This window comes from Myotis myotis, unplaced genomic scaffold, assembly GCF_014108235.1.
Source record: "Myotis myotis isolate mMyoMyo1 unplaced genomic scaffold, mMyoMyo1.p scaffold_m19_p_15, whole genome shotgun sequence".
NCBI classification, from domain to species: Eukaryota; Metazoa; Chordata; class Mammalia; order Chiroptera; family Vespertilionidae; genus Myotis; species Myotis myotis.
The window spans coordinates 19,099,468-19,119,202 of NW_023416319.1; the positions used below are offsets into that span (position 1 = coordinate 19,099,468).

At 38.7% G+C, this 19,735-nt stretch overlaps 1 protein-coding gene and 1 pseudogene across 1 annotated transcript in view; both read left to right on the forward strand.

Annotated features, from left to right (window-relative positions):
- Positions 1-5,194, forward strand: part of LOC118670270 — a 43,008-nt pseudogene extending 37,814 nt beyond the window's left edge.
- The window catches only part of HPSE2 (heparanase 2 (inactive)), a 531,613-nt gene that overhangs the window by 263,662 nt on the left and 248,216 nt on the right, over positions 1-19,735 (forward strand). The window lies entirely within an intron of this gene.

Genomic DNA, 19,735 nt, shown 5'->3' on the forward strand with positions numbered 1-19,735 from the left:
ACTGAAATAAAGAATATTATACAGAGATCCAACAGCAGACTAGAGGATTGCAAGAATCAAGTTAAAGATTTGAAATACAAAGAAGTAAAAAACACCCAACCAGGAAAGCAAAAAGAAAAAGAATCCAAAAACATGAAGATAGCATAAGGAGCCTCTGGGACAACTTTAGGCGAACCAACATCTGAATTATAGGGGAGCCAGAAGAAGAGAGAGAGCAAGATATTGAAAACCTATTTGAAGAAATAATGACAGAAAACTTCCCCTACCTGGTGAAAGAAATAGACTTACAAGTCCAGGAAGCGTAGAGAACCCCAAACAAAAGGAATCCAAAGAGGATCACACCAAGACACATCATAATTAAAATGCCAAGAGCAAAAGACAAAGAGAGAATCTTAAAAGCAGCAAGAGAAAGAAAGTCAGTTACATACAAGGGAGTACCCATACATCTGTCAGCTGATTTCTCAACAGAAACTATGCAGGCCAGAAGGGAGTGGCAAGAAATATTCTAAGTGATGAATACCAAGAACATACAACCAAGATTACCCAGCAAAGCTATCATTCAGAATTGAAGGTCAGATAAAGAGCTTCACAGATAAGAAAAAGCTAAAGGAGTTCATCACCACCAAACCAGTATTATATGAAATGCTGAAAGGTATCGTTTAAGAAGAGGAAGAAGAAGAAAAAGGTAAAGATAACAATTATGAACAACAAGTACATATCTATCAACAGGTGAATCTAAAAAGGGAATACATAATCTGATGAACAGAATAAACTGGAGAATATAATAGAATCAGGGGCATATAGAGGGAGTGGACTGACAATTCTCAGGGGGATAGGGGTGTGGGGGTGTGCAGGAAGAGACTGGACAACAATCGTATACCTATGGATGAGGACAGTGGGGCGGGGGGGTGGTAAGGGCAGAGGGTGGGGTGGGAACCGGTGGAGGGGAGCTATAGGGGAAAAAAAGAGGAACAACTGTAATAATCTGAACAATAAAGATTTAATTTTTTTAAAAAACCCAATATGTAATTATATATGTGTTTTCCGATGGTCTTAGGCGACCCCTGTGAAAGGGTTGTTAGACCCCCAAAAGTGTGGCGACCCACAGGTTGGCGACCAACAGGTTGAGAACCGCTGCTCTATTGTATATTCTTTTAGCAGCCCCCTCTGCTGGTTGATTTTATTCACAAATACATGATCATGAACAGATTTCTCAGGAGTTCATTCCCCTTACAAATAATTTGTAATACCAACTCACATTTACTAGTAACATTGAGTTTGGCAGCCTTCCATACATTTGTAAAGAGGCTTTTTCAGCAACTTTCCTTCTCCAACTTTCAGTTTTTGGTACAGACCACTATTTCTTCTCTAAACTTAACTATTCTCTAACTTCCTGCTGATGGTTGTGGCCTTAAGATCATGGAAATCAACCTACCAAGTACAGGGATGAAATTCCTATTGCCAAATTTGGTTTTCTATTAGATGCCCTAAAAATACTTTAGATATTTAAAGTTGCAAGGAAACAAAGCTTAATAATTATGTATCAGGTTTTTTTGTTTGTTTTTTTACAGGCTGCATTCAATAATCATTGTTGTAGCATTGGGCAAATTACTTAAACTTTCCAAGCCTCAGTTAGCTTGTTTGTAAAATAGGAAGAATAACTATTGTGAAGATTATTAAGGATTGAGAGGATGTATATGATATTTGATAACTACTAATAGCTATGGTTATTATTTGATAGCTATTATTATTTTCATTTAAAATCAATATTGTGTTTTTATTTTTTTCAATATTGTGTTTTTATAAACTATGTCTTATTCAAATAGTTTAGTCTCCACAATTTTTTCTATTCACAGTGTTTTATGAAATCATATTATGTTGTGTTTTCTGATTTCTTTGACATCTTAAAACTAGAAGAGATTCTATACTCCACAAATGTGAAGTTTCCACTCTGCATTCCCTGTTTCAGATAATGCATAAAAATGTTAAATAAAACTATCCTATGTCAGGTCCCCAGGTAACTTCATTATTAATACATCTTTACTAAAAGTCAAATGCGTTTAACTCTCATCTTTGCTTCTGGTCATTAATATAATTTTTTTTCTAGTGTAAGACTTAACTCCATTGAGATGTATGCTGTAGATTTTTTTTTTCCTTTGGAACTTGATTTGTGTGTGTGTATGTGTGTGTATGTTTAGTATTCTGTATTTTAAAACATCCTTTTCTGTTGTAAATATTGTACTTGTATTAATATGCTTTGGGGAATGACTTAAAACTTATGGTGTTCAGTGTTCTTAACCAATCATATATATATGCAAATTGTCCCCTCAGGAGTTCGACCAGGAGACCAAGAGTTCAGTCGCTCGCTATGACATGTGCTGACTACCAGGGGGCAGCACAGAAGACCCCCCACACCCCCCGGCAGCCGGCAGCTGGGGAAGGGAGTTCCCCGGCCAGCAGCCGGAAGGAAGGCCCCGGCCGGAAGCCAGAAATGCCCCGATCGGCCCTGATCGCTGGCCAGGACTAGGGACCCTATCCGTGTACAAGTTTTGTGCACCGGGCCTCTAGTAAAGAAATATCTGTTGCCCCAAAAGGATCATACTGTTCTACTCCAACTAGCAATTAGGGGGCTGAATTGCCTTTACATTGTAGTGAGCTATTTTCTAGCCTACACAAACATATAAGCATGTTTTATTTTTCTATTACGTATATGTCTGGCTACAAAATATAGATATGAAAATCTCTCTACCTGTGCAAGTAAGGTGGATCATTGAGTCTTGGCCATACTTGGCTTCCTTGAGTAGCAAGGGTTCTCCTGTGGAAATAATACTAAAGTAGTTTCTATTACAATGTTTCTGATTTTTAAGGGGATAATGGATAGCTACATGTGGGATGACTGTGTGCTTGCTAGCTTGGTTGGGAAAAACAAGGGTCAAGGGGATCATTCTATGTTGTCCTGGTTCAGCCTTAGTCTTAGATAAGTATTGTGTTCCTGGGTCTCAGAGGTGAGGCTTTCTCATCAGTGATTCTACCTCATCCTGGATGATAGAGAATCTTTGATGATCCGAACCCAGGACTGTTCCCTGCTCCACCCACAGAGATAGTAGGTTTTTTTCCCCTCATCTCATCCCTCAATTGTAGTTGGTTTTCAACTGTGCCCTGAGAGTGAGAGGGTGTGCTTCCTTCCAATCCTTTAGCTGTTAGAGCTTTTGTATCTTAGAGAGAATAGGGAAGAAGGACCTGGACAGGCTTTGTGAAGAGTCATTGTTATTCCCCTCATCCCCCCTTCACTTCTTCCAGGCCTGAACCACCAAGTAGAATGCTCCTTAGTCTCCCACCCCACCCTCCCTGCCACTGCGCCCAATCATTTTCATGCATGCCCATTGAGATCCAGAAAGAAGAGCCTGCAAGATGCAGAACTCCCTTTGTATTTTTGTATCTCAGAATCCCAAGAGTTCTATGCTTTCGTGCTAGCCCACACTCTGCATTTTGCAATTTGTTGAACATTTTAGTTGAGTACTTCTTACCAGCTTATATATTATCTGCCATCTCCTACTCCAGTGCTCTGCCTAAGGTAAGCAAGTGCAGGCATCCTGTCTCTCGTTGAAAGTGCTTGTCTTTCCTTAGAATTCAGGCTAGTTTGTTGCCCTGAGATTTTTTTAAATTGTCTCTGATAGCTTTAAGAAATAATTTTGTAGATTATCTGTTATTGTTTTTCTTATCACTAGGGTAGAGTGAAACTTCCTGCATTATAAGAAGACATCAAAAGTCCAGTGAGTTGACACCAGAATTTTTAAAGATAAATAAATTAATTTCTTCTATTTGCCTTTATTGGATATAATAGGTGAATGTTATCTACTAGAGGCCCGCTGCACGAATTTGTGCACAGGTGGGGTCCCTGTGGGTGGCCTGCAGGGGTTGGGCCGAAACCTGTAGTCCAATGCCACCTTCAGCTCCTACCTGCCGCTCCTGCTCATCCCGGCCCCATTGTGCCCAATCAGTCCCGATCAAGAGAGGCTTGCGCTGCTCCAGTAGCACTCTCCAGCCATGAGCCCTGTGCCTGGCACCTTCCCAAGGGGAGTGGCCTACACGATTGGGCTGAAACCAGCTCTCCGACATCCCCCGAGGGGTCCCGGATTGCGAGAGGGCCCAGGCCACACTGAGGGACCCCACTGGTGCACGATCAGGCCAGGGAGGGACCACCGGAGGGCTCAAGGGTGTGTCCGGCCCATCTCGCAGAGCCCTAATCAGCAGCAATCTATCCTACCCCAGTGGTCAGTGCATATCATAGTGAGCGGTTGAGCAGCCCTAGCATATCATTAGCATATTACGCTTTGATTGGTTGTTCTGCCATTTGGTCTATTTGCATATTACCCTTTTATTATATAGGATAAGGAACTTCAGTGGTTTAGAATAGAAGCTTGGTTTTCTTGCCCCTCACTAGTAGTGTCTGTCCCTCTTTAGTGCCCTGAATTCTGGTTTTCATATGTTCCCCTGTATGCTCCTTATATGTTGTGTGTCCTTCCCTCTTCTGCCTACTGGAATTTTATATCCTTAAGGCCTAGTTATATCTATCATTCATATTTGTCTTTCCACACACTTCCCCCTAGCATACTGCCTGTGTGTAGCAGTAGGTTCATACATGTTTGCTAAACTCCAATTAAAGAAAGTTATTTAAGCCTTTCTGCCGGAACTTCCATCTTCCAGTAGTTTGTCAAAGGGAAAGAGGAGAGGCACTCACAATATGTTTTCTAGGCCTTTTAGAAAACATGGAGTTGTTCCTTTGGCCACATACATGAAAATCTATAAGAAAGGTGATATTGTGGACATCGAGGGAATGTGCACTGTTCAAAAAGGAATGCCCAAAATGTTACCATGGCAAAACTGGAAGAGTCTACAATATCACCCAGCATGCAGTTGGCATTATTGTGAACAAGCAAGTTAAGGGCAAGATTCTTGCCAAGAGAATGAATGTACGTATTGAGCATATTAAGCACTCTATGAGCCGAGATAGCTTCCTGAAACATGTGAAGGAAAATGATCGGAAAAAGAAGGAAGCCAAAAAGAAAGTAACCTGGGTTCAACTGAAGTGTCAGCCTGCTCCACCCAGAGAAACACACTTTCTGAGAACCAATGGAAAGGAGCCTGAGCTGCTGGAACCCATTCCCTATGAATTCATGGCATGATAAGTGGGGAAAAATAAAAAAGACCTCTGTGCTGATAAAAATGCTTCTCTTAATTGAGTGGAAGTATGGTGTCCCTTCCCCCCAAAGCATAATTAAAGAAAACTTTGGAAGAAGGAGAAGGAGAAGGGAGAAGGGAGAAGAGAAGGAAGAAGGAAGAAGAGGAGGAGGAGGGGGAGCGGGAGGGGGAGGGGGAAGAGGCAGAGGAAGAGGAAAGTTATTTAATCTAGTGACCTCAATTATAGATTATTAGACTACTGGGTCTTTAGAGTCATTTCATTCCCTGAGAGTTGAAATGTCATGAGTTGGCCTTGACAAGCAAAGAAATGCTGACATTAATAGCTAATGATACATTAAAACAAAAGAAAAGAAAGCAAAACAAAAAAACACATTTCAATCTTCTCTGTGTGAGCCATACATTTAGCAATTCACAATTGATTTTTTTGTAACTGAACCTTGAGACAATTCTCTCTCTGCTTGACTACACAGAAAACCATTTCTCATAAAAGAATCATCAACCCATAAAATAGTCATTATGATGCAAAGTGTGCATGAAATGTGCAATATAAGGAAATCAATCTAGAGGAAATTAAGAGAAAGAGCAGAGGACATCAAGAAACCTTCACTTTTGAATTCCCTTTTTTTTTTTTTTTTTTTTTGCCTTTAAGCTCTCAATTCCCAGAGTAAAGGACAAGGGGAAACTTTTCTTGTTATATTATTCCAGTTGGATTTTCTTAATATAATGTTAAAAAATTATTGAGATACACAAGTCTTGCTTATTGTCTAGATTTTTTTTATTAGTCTACTTAGAATTAGAGAAAAGGCCAGAGAGAAGAAGAGAATACTATTCCCTTTCACTTGTCTAGCCCTTTACAGTTTACAAAACAGTTTCACATACATTATGTGTGAGATGTTTAGGACCTTTAGTTCCATTTTATATATAAAGTAACTGAAGCTCAGAACAGATACATGAGTGGCCCAAAGTCATGCAGTTAGTGAGAAATAGAGAGTCAGGTCATCTCTTCTAGCTTAACATTATAAATTGTGTCTTTCTAACTGCTCTGTTTTTGTTAGGATTCATATATATATTCAAGTTCTAAATGTATGAAATAGTTGGTGCCAAGGAAGAGATTATTGTGGGTAGGTAGGGCTAATGGGGATATAGCACTTTTACTTTTTCTTGGCCATTTCACTCTAAACCATGCCAACTCACTATACCAAAACATTTTTCCTAATGATATGTATGGAAAGGAGAGGAGATAAAAGGAAGGGATAAGGAGATGAGATTTTAAAAAAGAGAGAGAGAAAAGGGAATGAGAAACAGATAAATGTTGGGGTCCTGCCCCAGCAGGTCCAGGGGTTCCCAAAGGTGTGGACGGAGTCGGCGAAGAAGGAATGACACGGAGACAGCGTTCAGTTGATCAGCATAGCCAGGTTCTTTTTCTGTTGTCCTGTTACATCTGTATTTATACCATTTGATTCTATAAGCATGCTTCTATAATCACATCATGGCATGTTTTGGATAACCTTCTACAGTTCCTTGTTTCATTTCCATAGTTTCTTATCTGACCTTTGCCAAAAATCCTGTCTCTATCTAGTTCTGTTGATTTTAATCTTGTCTAGATTAATCTCTGTGTTCCATTATAAGGGCTATTCCAAGGTCACTGCTCTACTGATAAGCTACAAGGAAGTGACTGAAGGAAATTATCCTACCCAGTAAAGGTTATGTCCTCCCAGCCTCGCTGCTTGCCTTCCCTAGGACTGCCCTGTGTCGGTGGGTCTCCAGGGGTATAGGCTTTGGTGCTTTCTCTGGTGGGCAGACCCCTGGGGATGTGGGCCCAACAAGTCCCAAATTTATTGCTAACAGTCTTAGTCCAAGTTCTTCATAAGTAGTACATGGTATTTCTGTAACACTAGGGGGTTTTACTGATTTATTCTCTTCCTTAGTCCTGTTAATCCCTAACTCCAGGGAAAAATCCTCACCTGGGGAAACAACCAGGTGGTCCTGGTTAAAACACATAGCGCTAAGAGGGGGGAGCAAACATATACCATATATGCCAGGTCCCTTGAAACATAAGCTGTGTAGATGTTTCTTTCCTGCAGCGACTGTGTCAAGCAGCAAGGGTGGACTGGCTTCCTGCAGATAAAGATAGGAAGCTCTATTTTTCTGTCTACTGTCAATATCAAGGCAATGACATTGACTGAGAGAACTTGGATTAGAACTCATATCTTGGGGAGCTTTGTTTATTGAAGCACCTTGCTTCTCACCTGAATGTATTATTTAGTTTATGGAAAACATAAGCATCTCCTCTTTGTGTGTGTGTGTGTGCGCGCGCGCGCGCACGCATGTATGCGAGTTGTTCAAAAGCCCTCTATAAATGCTCAGAACTTTTAGGGGAAGTTTTGCTGTTCCTCCTCATTTAGCTGTGAGAATAAAATGGTTTGGCCTTCTGTAACTTGCTTATTGCATAATAACTTTTCAAAGAAGATTAATGACAAGGATATTTATGAAAATGTCTCTGTGACTTTCATTTGTAACTATTCAGATGTCTGGCTTTTGCCATTTGTATTTAATTTACATTTTAAAACTTTTGTTTTGGAGCTCAGCCAGACTACAGATAACCCAGCAGAGGACCTTGAAACTGTGTAAACAAATAAAGAAGTGGTCCAATGAATGTTATATGCATACGAGGGGCCCAGTGCATGAATTCGTGTACCTTGAAAGGAACTGTGGGCCTCAAGGCTGTGGTGGGCACAGGTGTGGGTCTCAGCCCATCCTCCGTGCCCCCTCCTTGCCTCTCCTGTTGCGGCCCCAGTCCCCTGTCTGCCAGCAGCCCCGCTCCCACCACCGCTGCTCCCGCCTGCTGATGGCGCCGGTGCTGTCAGTGGTGGGTGCAAGTTGTGGCTGCTGTCCTGATTGCTCCTCAGGAGCAGGGGGAGGTGGAGAAGCCCTGAGGGGCGATTGGGGCCGGCAGCTGCTCAAACCCCCTAATGGCACTGAGTGATTAGGGCTGGTGATGGCAGCAGGTGCAAGTGGTGGCTCCGGCGCTGGCAGCGGGTGCGAGCGGGTCCAGCGCCAGCAGCAGGTGTGAGTGCCGGACAGGACCGCGGTGCATGGGAGCAAAGAATTTTCAGTAACCACCAGAGGCTCACCCTGATGACAGCGACTGGTGCCCTGCCTTGGTCTGGCGCCTCCCATTCACCTGCTCCACCATCCTGCCGCGGCCAACACCCGCCATGTTCTGCGCTCTGCCACCTGCTGCCGACGTCCCCCATGTTCCATGTGTGCTGCCTGGTGGTCAGCACATGTCATAGCAACCAGTTGTTTGGTTGTTCTGCTGTTTGGTCCATTTGCATATTAGGGTTTTATATATATAGGTAGGAAACTTTTCAGCCCTTGTTCAAGAAAGTCAGCAGCTCTCTAGTGTCAAGTAGGGAGAAAAGCCTATCTTGCTGTCCCAACTTCTTTCTTCAGTTTCTTTCTTCAGTTGTACATTGTTAGAAATGATGCTGGGTTATATATATAGTCATATTGCCAATTCAGTCTTCCAGTGTAAATGAAAGAGGATTAGTTCTTCCAGGTTTGATAGTGGAGGCTACTATAGTTGGACAGCAGTCTTGCTGACATGGTATGTTCATGATAAATCATAAATTTTGTCATTTTAATCTCCCTTTTTGGTTTACCTCCTAATCTATTTCTCCCAGCTTTCTTAGAAGATAAGGTAAAGTAAAAGCATAACCAATCTGGCTTTGTCTAGGTCAGTGGTCGGCAAACTGCAGCTCCCGAGCCACATGTGGCTCTTTGGCCCCTTGAGTGTGGCTCTTCCACAAAATACCGACTTCTGTTCATGGGCCACGAAGTTTCAATCACATTGTACGTGCGCACTCGCACGTGGTATGTTGTGGTATCTTGTGGAAGAGCCACACTCAAGGGGCCAAAGAGCCGCATGTGGCTCGCGAGCTGCAGTTTGCCGACCATGGGTCTAGGTGATTCTAATTACTTAGAACACATGGTTGTAGAGACAAGATCTCTAGAAATAATTGATCTGATCCCATATATAAACTCTCTTGGAAGTAGAAGTGAACTTATTTGCAGCACAATTAAATTAAAAATAAGTTTATTCTTTATCTTGGTAACCTCAAGAAGCCAGCATTCTAGCTTGGTTATAAGGAAGGTGAGTGTAAGATTAGAGAACTTTTTAAAGAAAGAATCCCTCAAAATGTGAATGAATCTGGGAAAGAAGACCCAACTTGCAGAAAGCCAGGGAGAAACTACAGAGAAAGGATTATTCCATATCAGAGAAGCTTGCTCTTTTCAGAAAGAGGAAGAGCAGAAGGATCTGGGAAGAGTCATGATTTTGTTATGTGACATATTTTCTTGAGGAATACCTTCCTGGCTTTATGCCAAACAAAAATAAAACACTTTCACTTTGTAAAAACCTGTGTAGTAGAAGTTTAAGGACAAGTGAAAAGAGGGAGGACTTTGAGATATTCCAGAGAAAAATAGCAGCAACTATAGCATCACTAAAATTCCAGGCTTCCTTTGTTACACCAGGCTCCCTAAGGCTTAGGTAACTTCCCGTCTCTGTCATCAAAACCTTTTGGGGTTTCACTTCCAAAGATTTTATAAGGTACAGATTATGTACTAGTAGTATTACTCCTGATGTACCTCTGCCCTTCCAAACTCAACATGTATGGTTGACTGTTTGTCATATTGTTAACATCAATCTCTAAATCTAGACTATGTTAGTTCCAAATGTTTAATTTTAGTCATATTGCCAATTCAGTTGACATAGATTCACAATAAATCCTAGTTTTAGAGTAATTTCTAGTGTTCTTTCTGGTTCATCTGCTAATTAAACAGCTATTTCTCTCAGTTCTCTTGGAAGACAAGATAGGGGAAAGTAAGTATCTACCTGGTTTTGTCTAGGAAGGTTATTTAACTTCTCTGAGATTTCTCACCTATAAAATGACAATAAGATATTCACTTTGCAGGCTTTTCAGGAGGATTAAAGTAATAACTCTAACTCATATAGCATAATACCTAGATCCTAGTAAGCACTGGAGTCCACCAATTTGTTTCAGATAGTTACTTCTTCTAAAGTTGTTAGAACTATTTTTATTCTTTCCTCATCACTTCTAAACTGTATTTCTCAGTTATGTAAGGGCTTGGGACATCTGTTGAACAATGCAAATAGACATGGAATGTACGGTCCACTGCCATATGGGATAATTTGTGCGGTACAGAAAGGCTTTTCTATCAGGAAACTTCTCTACCATTAGGTGTATAAAATGAATTCTTCTTGCAAAAGTGATTTAATTGGTATATTTGAATTCATATGTCATATAAAAACAAATATTTTTGAATTCAGTTTTCTTTTTACTTTTTAAAGCTAACTCATAGCTAATTATCACTTCTTATATATTTACTCATATATTGAGAAAGAACAATGAGTCTTCCCAATTTTCAAGTTCTCATATTTCCTCTCTCTTTAGACTATCTCATGGCTATATTAAAGCCTTGACTTTCACTTCCAAAGCCTTTGGTGAATCTGTTCCTTTACTTCCTGGTGATGAATCCAGTACTTTTCTATCTTGGTAGATTTATGAATTAATTTATATTTTTGACCTATTCAGCCAGTTAGGTTTCTTGAATGGTTCATCCTGAACTTTGTATTGCCTTATGCAAGCAGAAGAATGGTTGTCAGATATTTCAAATCTTAGCTTACTATTTTGCTCATTTACTCTGATTCTGTGTAATAATGGTGCTAACTTATACTTGCTTAGGTACAGAATACTTTCATATATATCTAGTATTATCCTGTATACATGTATGAGTATATGTATTTATGTATATGTGTGTATACAAAGTATATGAATATTAATTATGCAGCCCATGGTGAAACTTAATTAACAGGGAGAGAAACCCACATTATATACTGGAGTGTTGATATTGGACAGTTCACTTAACCTATTTGGGCTTCAGTTTCATCATTTATAAATGTAGATAATAATTCCCTTCCCTGTGTGAGATTTTCTTTATAAAGTGCTATAAAATTATAATGGATTATTTTTCATCTTCCCCATTGGATTGTGAGCCTTGAAATGGCAGAGAGCGAATCTGATTCACTTGTGTAAACCCAATGGACTTGGAATATAGCAGGCCCTCAACAATGTCTTGTGGGAGGAAGGAAAAGAGAGAGTAAAGAGGGGAGGGAAGGTCAATAAAGAGGACAGAAGGAAACACAGTTAAGAGGAAAGGGGGAGGGTGGAGGAAAAATCTTCAGTGCATTTGGTACTTTCTCATCTTAGTTGAGTTTAGCAGGAGAGATTGTGTTGCAGCTAAAGGAATGCTAACAGCTTCACTTTCCTGCCGTTGTCCAGGGACACTCTCCTATTTCTATGGCCTCTGAAATGTATGTTCCATTCCTTCTATCCATAAGACTAATTCTGGCCCATCTGTTTTGGTTCAGTGATAAAAAATTACCAGAACACAGGCAGTAAGTAAATAATCCTTTTTTTACAATGGACCTGGCTTTTATGAGTTTCTAGCTTTGATCTGATTCTCTTTTTTCTCTAACTTTGCTGCTCTTTGGCCTTCCTTAGTTTTTAGTGTCTTTGCTCACCTCCTGCTAAGTCTAATTTCTTTTTTACTCTCAAATCCTGAATTAGCTTCATTGGCTATGGACAAGTCTGCTTCATCTTAGTCTTAATCATTTTAAGATTATTTCTCACCTGAATTATTTTATGAATGATATGCACAGAAAACATCTAGCTGGTGTATATGGGTTTGTTAACATTTCAAAAACTGATATGCTAATTCTTATTTTTCTGTTACCCCAGTTGAGCCATCAAATTGTTATGGAAAACTCAAGGCTGATCCCTATTACCCACCAATAATAGTGCAGTGACCATACAGCCTGGATATTAGAATAAAGTACTAATTAAGGAAATTCTGTTAAGTAGACAGACCTAGTATTCTGATATTAGTCTAGCAAAATGTGGTCACATAGACAGGACATAAACTGGTCTACAGAATAGATTACACATCATATGTAGAGAGATTAATACTTCATTCCCTACAGCAGAGTTGGCAAAGACTTGATGTGTATGTCACCGCTGCCACTTTTCATCCCTTACACATAGCAGACAACAATAAATATCACAATTCTTTTTTCCCACTGAAGTTACAGTTTGCCTAAGAATACAGGAATATAGTCCCACTCCGAGCAAATCGGCATATGTAGTGAAATCCAATAGCCATGCTTGGAGTAGTGGTTAAAACCACAAGCTTTAGTGTTTAGGCAGTTGAGTTCAATCTTAACTCAGGCATTTGCTGTATGGGTAACCTCTTTTGGCCTCAAGTCCCTCAATGTGGATAATAAAAATGCCCCCTGGTGTTGTTATAAGTATTAAATGAGATATTATGAAGTACTTCACAAATGCTGAACACATAACCAGTGTTCAATAAATGGTAGCTGCTGTTACAATTAGAATTTGAAGAGTTATCAAATACATTAAGGTTGGTAGGATGACCCATCTTTAACTGAAAGACAAGGGGAGATCGACTTTACTCTTAATACAACTTCTACATAGCTCTGGGAAACCTCTTAATAATTTGGAGTTTGTGTTTCCTGTCAGATGTTGTTATTGAATCTGAACATGGATGGTGAATTGAAGATATGACTACCAGACTGGCAAGAATATGCTTGGGCTAACCACAGTGATCAGCATTCTTCCTCTGTATTTTATACTTAAAATTTCTCTAGGCTGCTTTGTGTTTGTAGATACACATTCTCTAACTTGCATATAATATTATGGAATTAATTTCTCACACTCATCAGTGTGAACTCTGTCATTCATAACAATGTGCCATTATAGCAGTTTGGCAGCTACATGAGGGAGGCTTATTTTAAAGCAGCACTTATTTGTGGTTTTAATCTGTTTCTTTGCTTGTTGGCTTGAGCTTTAGTAACTTTTGGATTTCCCAGATTCTACTGAAAGTTTTTTCCTTAATGAAGATCTTCGGAATTGTGCATCAGTTATTCCAGAGATATCTCCCAACAGATGCTGCCCCATTCATGGGTTTCTTAGACAACAAGGAAAAAATGTGTGCAGGAGATATGTAGCAAGGCATGTCTCCAGGCTCATCATTTTCACATATAGCTTTGTGCTGTATTTCCAGGTTCCTTTTCATCTAATCACAAATTTCAAAACCAAGATCATAATAAGAAATAAATATAATCAACTGTAGGAAGTAGCAAAGCATACTTAAACTATCTAGAAGCCTTGGATTCTGGTCCCAGATCTGGTCCTAACTAGATGTCTGACCTTTTTTGTTTAAAAATCAATCACACTGGGCCTTAATATCTTTGTCTCTTATATGAAAATATAGGCCCACATTACTGATTCTTGGTGACGTGGGGTAGCCTCTGGGGCATTTGAGAATGCAGTGGAAGGTCATAAGAAAAAGTATATTCTCCTTGGTTGGTAGAATATGTATTAAAAAAATTCAAAAGCAAAACTTTTCAGGTATCTCACACCTTTTCTACATTTATTTGCCATGTAAGGGATGCCAGAATCTGTTGAAATTGGCATGTTTAATACCATATGATCTCACTGATATGTGGAATCTAATGAACAAAATAAACTGAAGAACAAAATAGAAATAGAGGCATGAATACATGGAACAGACTGACAGTTGTCAGAGAGGAAGCAAGAGAGGGGGGATGGATGAAAGAAGGTAAAGGAATTAGACAAAGAACATATAGGCATAACCCATAGAAACAGACAACAGTATGGTGATGGCTAGAGGGAAGGGGGAACAGGAGCTGGGTGGAGGTGGGCAAAGGAGGGGGAACAAGAGGGACACATGTAATAGTGTCAACAATAAAAAAAACGCTTTATCTTTGTCTTAAAATATTGGCATGTTCAAATGTGAATATAACACAATTTCTAGTCTCTAGGAGCTAGTTAATAGACAGTGATAACCTTTTATCCTTTCTAGTCTCTGCTCCTTGAACTCTTAAATTTTTTAAATTATTTCTTGTTAATTTTACGTTATCATTTTTAGGTAATGATAGGCAGCATACTACTGCCATTTCAAAGTTTTTCAAGAACATCCCTGAAAACTAGGCTTTATGTTTTCTATTTCAAAACTCCAAAACATGAATCTGAAAATAAAATAGCAGTCACACCTTTAAATTTCTAATGACAAAGGATGTTATATTTAAAAGGAGTAGAAAGTCTTAATTCACTATTTCTTAGTATAACTGTGAAAAGAAAATTTAAAATGATTCATATGTGACCATGGTCAACAAAGTCATTAGGTTTAATTTTCTTCATAGTCAAATAATTGTGTTGGATTAAAAAAGAACATTTTTCTTTTTAAAGCACTTTCAAATAAATAGATTTGTATAGTCATCCTAAGAGGTAGGCATCCAGGGATTATCCAAGGCGACCCATAACTTCAACTTTTACTCGCTTTTTTTTTAAAAAAAATAAATTTTTATTGATTTCAGAGGGGAAGGGAGAAGGAGAGAGAAATAGAAATATCAATGATGAGAGAGAATCATTGATTGGCTGCCTCCTGCACACCCCACTTTGGGGATCCAGCCCACAATTCAGGCATGTACCTTGACTGGGAATAGAACCGTGACCTTCTGGTTCATAGGTCGATGCTCAACAACTGAGCCACACCAGCCTGGCTGATTTGCTTCTTTTTAAAAATTCTCAGAAGATTAATACAGGCTTTTTAACCCAGCTTGTTTTCTTGTTAAGCTGTATAAAGACAAAATACAAAATTCCACTAATAAGTTTATAATGATATATTTTTCTGCAGAATCAGCCATAACAACACCCCATGCTGTAAAGGGAATCTGTAAAGTTATCTTGCTTGATAGGAAACAGAAATCCCTACACATGCCAGGACCAAGGCCCCTTATTTTGCATCTGTTCAAGGGGGAAATACTTGGAATGGAAAGGCATTCCTATTGGTTGGGATACACAACTACTGGTAATTAAAATCTCTGATTCCTTTACTGAGCAGTCCCATGACACTCAGTAGGAGCTTATGCACTAAAGACTTCAGCTGCCTTTAGCCTGAAAATGAGCCATTTCCCAACCTTATGTTAGTCCACGACACACCTGTGCACTGGCCAGGACACACTGGAGAGTAGACGGGAAGTCCCTTGTCCAGCCTGCTTGCAACCACATCAGACACAGACCAGGTGTGACTGGAAAGTAATGAGGCTCACTCAGAAACAAAACATGACAACTGGACCAAGAACAGGATTTATGCATCCAATTGAGGACTGTTCCTCAAAGTGGTCACCATGGAAAACATAAAATGTTGCTATTGCTCTTAAGACTTTTAGAATATCTCCTTGAGGAAGGCCTTTAGAGACTATGATCTTCTCATGAAATTTGTTCATTTCTTTTTACTCATGTGTTGGTCTTTCAACCAAAACTTTGTGATTTGCTATATAGATCTGGTGCTCAGAAGAGAGGCCTACACAAGTGGTAAATATCACCAGAGATACCATAATTGCCAACAACCACCTGTAAGAAGCAGGAAAAGATGAGAAACTGATGGTGAAAGTCATCTTTAAGCTACTTAGTCATTCTGCAGCACTGCAGCATTGATTTGAGTGTAGTGAGAGGAGTAATGAGCTCTCCTGCCCTGACCCCATGCTCCTAACTTTGACAAATTACTTTTTCTTTCCCTTTCTCCAAGTCTTCCTCATTCCTGCCCAGCTCTGCGGCATCTCTCTTGTTCCTAACCCTCCTTTACCACCTTTTCCCTTCCAGCTACAACTTTAGGAATACCTCCATTTCATTTGTGCCACACTTGGCTATGTCTTCACCCAGGAAATTAAAATCTTAAATGGCATTTAAAAACTGCCTTACCTTGCATATAATATAAATGATGTTCTTGATTGAATACAACTTGAACTTGCTAATGGTGGAGGAGTGTACTGGAAGGAGGTTGGGTTTTTCAGTCAGAAGGCCAGGGTTAGAATCTTGGTGTTTTCACATTATGTTATCACTCTGACTTCTCATCAATACCATGGGAATATTAATACCCATTTTTCAGGATTTTTTTGTTCAGATTAAATATTATAAATATATATGTAACATAAATGCTGAAGTTCTCAAAGGCTAAGTGACTTTCCCAAGGTCACATGGCTGATTGATGTCTTGGTATGTTGAATCTGTGAGTACAGCTAATCCATGCTTCTGACCTTTTAATTCATAATATTTCTCTTTGCTTCTGAAACTTTCCTGTGTACCGGAAAAAGACTTGACAAAGGTCTAAATTCTTTAATCTACTGTCTAGTTCTACATCAATTATTGTTGAATATATTGATACCATTTAAATAATTATCAAGCCACACCAGAATATGAATAGCTTAATATAATAAATTCAAGTGTAGCCCATGGTTCCAAAAGATAAGCCGTTCTAAATGCAGGTTCTTGCAGTCTGGAGACTGATCATTTCATACATACATACTCATTTGTTATTTTTTTAAAATATATTTTATTGACTTCAGAGAGGAAGGGAGAGGGAGAGAGAGATAGAAATATCTATGAGAGAAAATCATTAATCAGCTGCCTCCTGCCCGCCCCCTACTGGGGATCAAGCTCACAACCCAGGCCTTTGCCCTGACTGGGAATTGAGCTGTGACCTCCTGGTTCATAGGTCAATGCTCAACCATTAGGCCACACTGGCTGGGCATAGTTAATTTTTCTTTTTCCCAACCATTTTTTCCTCTGCATTTTATGACTCAGTTGATGATGCTATCCTCCTCTGAGCTACTCAGGCTTACAAATTTGGAGTAATCTCTGAAACCTATTTTTCTTTTGTCTCTTCCCCAATCCAATCCATTTTCAAGCCCTGTAGAGTCTCTCTTTGCCCTTCTATTCTCTATTGCCACTGTCATCACCTTTGCCCAAGCTCATATTATCTTTCTCTTATAATATTGAAGAAGCTACCAACTGCTATCTCTGTTTTTAGTCTATCAACTCTCCCATCTATTTCCAATGTGCTGTCAGATTTATTCTCCCTTCATACTTTCATACTTCATGGCACACCTCTGCTCAGAACTTTTTAACATCTAAGGATAAAGTTCTAAATCAATAGTTTGCTTTTTTAGACCTCCCATCTGCTCCTGCCCATTTCAACCATATTTTTAACTTTTCTTCATTACTCATTATATATAATTCAGCCAGCTGAACTCACTTTTTCTTGTAAATGTTTTTCTGCCCTATCCCAATAGTCAGGAAGTTATCTTAATTAAAGAATAATTTGTTTACTGGAATAAACAATGGCATGAAATAAGTCAATTTGAGTTTAAGTTCACAAGCTGTAGGATCTTGGACAAGTCACTGAATTTCTCCAAGTTTCAGTGTCTTTATGCGCAAAAAATGAAATCCAAATGAAGACTCATAATATTTAAATGAGAATATGTTTTTAAAATGTGACAGTATGTTTTTAAGATGCATTGTGAAGTATTTTTAAATGTTATTAGTTCCTCCCATATCTGATTCTCAAAGATGATCTTAAATGCCATGCTTGGAAATTTTAATTTAACATCATCACTTTTTCTTCCAACTGAAAATAAGTCCTCCCTTTTTTGAACCAAGTAGCACTTTCACTATAATATACTTGGGTTACTTTTAATGTATACCTTTTATTATAATTAGTATGTGTATGTTCTATCTCTTCTAAATTGTAAGGATCTGGAGGTCTGGGTTCCAGATTATTTCATCTTGGCATGCACCTTCTGTCTAGGACCTATGATGGTATCTTGAACATTGTGGATGTTCTGTTATACTTAATAGATGAATGATGAATTTGAATCAATGATTATAAAAGTATTACTCACCTGTTTATAATCTATTTCTTTTTCCAATTTTCATCTCATCTTTTAAGAATAGAGTGATGGTGATCTTTTGGGAAGGGTTTTATTCTGATAAGAGTTGCAGCCGTGGGCAAACTACGGCCCGTTTGAAATGAATAAAACTAAAAAAAAAAAAGATCGTACCCTTTTATGTAATGATGTTTACTTTGAATTTATATTAGTTCACACAAACACTCCATCCATGCTTTTGTTCCAGCCCTCCGGTCCAGTTTAAGAACCCATTGTGGCCCTCGAGTCAAAAAGTTTGCCCACCCCTGGTTTAGAGCCTTATAACTGATATCAAATGCAGCAGCAGTGCTATGTGAGTTTACTTGCCAGACATCAATAACATGAGAAAATGATCTCTCCTAACTTCTGCATTCAAATTGTCAGTTTTAATGTTGCATGGCTTTAGTTTGGCCTTTAATTTACAAAGTTTCTGTATTTTAATTATGTCTATATGAATGAAATGAGTGTTCTTTATATGGCTCATTACCTACATTAGTAACGACATACTCTAGTAAAATGTGAATAATTTTTTCTTGCCTATTTCTAGAACTGATCTATTACAGTTTTATTAACTTCTCTAGATAGTTTATGAATTTTAAATATATACTAGATCATACATTTCCAAACTCTTGTAGCTGGGTGAAGACTGTTTCTAGGATCCACAGATATGCCCCTTTGGGAGGAGATTGTTAGGAGATCTCTGCCTCATAGGAAGTCAGCTAAGGGCTTAGGAAGCCAGTAAGGAATGTACACCTTCCCACAGTTTTAATAATTATTTGAACACCTAGATCTGTGCTAGTTGCTATGAGAAAATAAAAATGCATTAGACAGACTGCATATATGATGCTGGTTTCATAAGATTATGATGGAACTGAAAAATTCCTATTGCCTAGTGACATCATTGTCCTTGCAATGTCATAGCATAATGTATTACACATGTGTTTGTAGTGATGCTGGTCTAAAATCTACTGCACTGCCAGACATATAAAAGTACATACAACTATGTATGCTACATAATACTTGATAATTATAATAAATGCCTGTTACTGGTTTGTGTATTTACTATACTATACTTTTTATTATTATTTTAGAGTGTACTCATAAAAATATTTGCTGTAAAACAGTATGTTGTGTTACTCCAGCAGCAGCCTCACACATCTCCTGTTTACCATGTCTCTTGATTGCATCATTCCTCTTGAGCTTAATTTAATGGTGTTGTTTTATAAATTTAGTCTAGCCGAAGTGTAAAGTGTCTGTAAAGTCTACAGTAATGTCTTAGGCCTTTACAGTCACTCACAACTCACTGATTCACCCAGAGAAACTTCCAGTCCTGCAAACTCCATTCATGGTAGATACCCTTTATGGGTATATCATTTAAAAAAATCTTTTACACTGTATTTTACTGTACCTTTTCTATGTTTAAATATACAAATATCTACCATTGTGTTACAATTGCTTACAATTGTATTCAGTACAGTAACATGTTGTACAGGATTTTGGCCTAGGAGCAATAGACTATTATCATATAGGCTACCAGTGATGGCGAACCTATGACATGCGTGTCAGAGGTGACACACGAACTCATTTTTTTGGTTGATTTTTCTTTGTTAAATGGCATTTAAATATATAAAATAAATATCA